The sequence below is a fragment of the Triticum aestivum genome, chromosome 2D (assembly GCF_018294505.1).
Source record: "Triticum aestivum cultivar Chinese Spring chromosome 2D, IWGSC CS RefSeq v2.1, whole genome shotgun sequence".
NCBI lineage: Eukaryota > Viridiplantae > Streptophyta > Magnoliopsida > Poales > Poaceae > Triticum > Triticum aestivum.
Genome location: NC_057799.1, coordinates 68,146,441 through 68,150,548, shown reverse-complemented (window position 1 = coordinate 68,150,548; position 4,108 = coordinate 68,146,441).

The following is a 4,108-nucleotide window of genomic DNA, read 5'->3' as shown; positions in this document are numbered from 1 at the left end:
CAGAACTATCAAGTGCAAACATTTGCCGGCTGTCCTAGTTTATTCCATTTGCGGCTAATACCTTGACTACATAAAAGATGATGCTATGCCATTGAGGGCATCTCAAATATCGACACGCAAATTTCCTCCCTCATTCCTCCGTGGATAGAGGATCAGCCCGTGGACACGGGTGTGGAAGGCGACCATCCAACATTGACCGATACATTTCAACAACTTTTTAAACAAACCGGACAAAATTCGTGCAAACATGGCAGATTTCCTACGAACCGGACGAAAACATTTACATTTTAGACATATTTACGGCAAGCGCGCAAGAGAGGCGGCCATGCCCGCCATAGCCGCGTTGAACCGGAACTTTGTTGCGGAGCAGCGAGCACTCTATGAGACCGCACGTGCTCAAGGCGCCGACGTAGCCGGATGCAGACGCACACACGCTGGCGGTCCAGGACTCCAACGCCACCAGCTGCGCACACTACACGCCGCTGTCCAACTTCAGGGAACGCACGTGGCAGGTGGACAGTGACAGACTGTCCACGTCGATCATCGATCTCACATCCACCTGCGTCGGCAATAGACAGGTCGCGGACTCCTCCAAGTATGAGTAGGGCATGAGAGGCAGCAGGGCGCATTGTGTCCAAGTGGGTCGGTCCGTCGCCCATGTTCTACCCTTCCTAGCCAGAGACTGCAACTCCATTTCACGGGTTTTGCACCCGCTGCCGTTCATGAAAACGGTAGATGGGGAATGTGGTCGCCGATGCGGAACACAATGAAAGTGGACGACGACCGCCGCCATAGGATAAGGTTCAGGGTAGGTTTGCTTTGTTTTGTCCTAAATATTCAAAATGTAATGAATTTCTTTCGGTTTATATGAAAATCCGCCGTCGTTGCATGAATTTCATCCGGTTAGTTGAAGCCCGGCTTGAAATATATGCGGGCAGCGTGATGGCATGATACTTCCTGTAGCTTAACATGCTTATATCGAGGTTGAGCACCTGCGTATATTTCAAGCCGGGCTGGGTGCGTCTCACCCCTTTCTCCTTCCTCTCTCCTGCGTACCTCACCGCCGACCGCCGAGACGCCGCCTTGGTTCTCTCCGCCAGCTCCTCCTGCTGCTAGTGCATCGGACCCACACCACCGCCGAGCACATCCTCCCCTGTCCTGCTTCGGACGCACCGAACCGCCAAACTCCTAATCCTCCTCGCATCCATCTAATCTCTGCCGAAGTTACCAAGGTTTGGATCCCCTGCTCCCATCTCTTTCCTTACCAAATTCTGCACGTTGTTTGGCACCCATGGTGAGACAGATCAACAGCATGGCGCTGTATGCGATGTCCAAGAGGCGACATGCAGGATGCTATCAAGTGGTGTGGCATGCAACCCCGAGCAGATGCCTACAACAGTAGGTGCAACAATAGAGGTGGGGGCTGGAGCTTTTCTTAAGGGATTCATTCCTGACGAGGTTGACCTCGTTGAGCTCTGTGTGGCCATGCTGTTCTTCTCTCCCGCTCGCCGGATCTAGTCTTGCCACCAGCCACCGCGACTCTGCCATGGGAGCCTTCGTCGTCCATGTCGCTTACCCCTTTTTTATCTACCATTGTCATCACAGTGGTTAATATGTGAAGCATGTACCAAATCCTATTTTCTAGTAGATGAAAGCAAATTTGTATACCGTATGAAGCATGTCATATAATATAGTATGAACTACTCTAATGTTGACCACTAAGCAAATATACCTCCTCTCAAAAAGGAAGAAGCAAATATACAGGTTGTTGGAAACATATTTTGTGAACGAACGAAGCATGGTAGTATCATGAATAGTAACATTGTGCCATTGTCACACTGAAAACATCTCGATGCTGCCAAGGAAGCAAGTCCTCTAGTCGGACGAAACATAGTATTCATGTGACTAGAAAAAAATTGTTACATTAGAGATTAGACACAAGTCTCCGTCGAATCGAAGTTATAATCGGTAAGAAAATTTCAGTTTTATAGGAAGCCCATTTCTCTAGGTGCAAGAAAATATAAAAACATTCGCTAGGCAATTTTTTGTCACATCGGAATAATTTTGAGCTAGAAGCAAATTTGTCATTATATGTTTTTTTTGCTGTGCTGGAATTAAAACAAACTATTTGATCGAAGCAAAGTTCAGCTGCACTTGAACCAAATTATCTAATCGTCGGAAACAAAAATTTCATTGCTTCAAGTGAACAAAGTTTTTTAGATTGTACATAATATTTTGTTCGGTGGAAGCAAATTTGAGTGCACTGGAAGCAAATTTTGAAGTGCTGGAAATATTTTTGTCAAATAAAATTTCCTAAAAGAAGAGAAATAAAAGCGGGAAACTAGGGAATAAATAGGGTAACAATCTTATCCTCCCATGATTTTAGGTTGGTGTTAACAGAAATCAGGGGATCCCATATATATAGGGAGTAATTACTACGACAGAGGAAACTAGCTAATCAACGACCCAAATTCCTCTAATCCAATGGCTGTGGGCAGGTCTGATAGGACTCTAGCTATCAGTAGTCTGATTGCTAGTGCTTCCCTTTATTCCTAATCAACTCAGGTGGTCAGAACGTTCAAAAAAAAACTCAGGTGGTCAGAAACTTTATCACGGCTGAAGTAGGACTCTGACGGATGGATTGGATCGGAATAAAACCGGCCTCTACCAAGTCACTAAAATATATACTCGCAAGTTAGGGCAGCCAAGTTGCTTCGTGGTTCCAAGCCAAGATGAAGATTACGGCCGGCGGTGGCGTCACCAATGCCGCCTACATCCCGCCACACCTCCAAGCCGCCATCCTGCTGCACCTCCCGTCCTTCCACCTCCGCCGCCTGCGCCGCGTCTGCAAGCACTGGCGGGACGTCATCGCAGACGCGCTGAGGCTCCGCCGGTCGGCCGCCCCGACCCACACCATCGCCTTCTTCAGGGGATGCAGCGCGGGGAAAGGCGTGCAGGCGATGCTCGGCCATGGGTTCCTCTTCGACGAGCAGTGGAGCCTCGCGGCCAGGTTCACCGTCGACAGATCGGCCAGACTGGTAGGCACGTGCAACAGCCTGCTCTGCTTCCTCCTCAAGCACGCCAACGCCATCAGGGTGGTGGATCCCGTGGCCGGCGCGTCCATCGACGTGCCGCTGTCGCCGGCCAAGCACGGGAGCACGGTCGACGGCGAGTACTGCTTCGGCTTCGACTCCACGACGAGGCAGTACAAGATCGTGCACCTGCACGGCTATACATCCAACTCCCTTCCCAGCAAGAAAGACGGCGCCTCCGCGGAGAAGGAGCTGCACCTGCACGTGTGCACCGTCGGAGCGGACAAGGGGTGGCGGAGCGTGCGCATCCGCACCGACCTGCACGGGGTGCCGTACAAGCAGGACGGCTTCGCGGAGAAGAAGCCGGCGTGCTGCGACGGGGCGGTGTACTGGCTCGGCAGAACGGCGGCCGGGACCTTCAGGAACGCGCGCTTCGACCTGGCCACGGAGGAGATCACCTCGGCGGCCGATCGACTGGTCCACGGCCAGATGCCGGCGACGCAGATCTCATGCAGGTACCCGGGGGCCAAGCTGGGCCTGTGCGGCGTCCAGTTCACGTGGTACGGCGAGTGGGACGGCGGCTGCTGGCCGCACAACGTCACCGCCTTGCCGCACACGGTCACCGGCGTGCATTACAGACGAAGCTATCTGAACTTGGGCCGCGTCTGGCGGCGTGTCCCGGGCGCGCAGGCCCTGCAGCGGGGGCACCTGCTGGTGCAGGAGCCGGGTGGAGCCCTGTACGCTCACGAGGTCGGGAGCAGCAGCGCGTGCATGAGAGAGCTCCGTCTTGTGGGGGATAAGAAGCTGCTGGTTGCTGTTGCTGCAGGCCACGTCGAGGCGGAGCCGGCCGAGTGGTACAAATTCGTTCCGGTTCACGATCGCCATGATCAGCAGAGAAGCAAGTCAGCAGAGAGACAGGTAGCTACAATCGCGTACTACAGCGAACTGCACTTCGTAACCACTTTTGCCTACACCCCGACGCTGTATAATTATACGACTACATCAACGGGGGCAACGGCTGGTTCCTAGCTATGCGCTCCATTGTGGTAGTGCCAATGTTTTGACTCTCTAGGGTT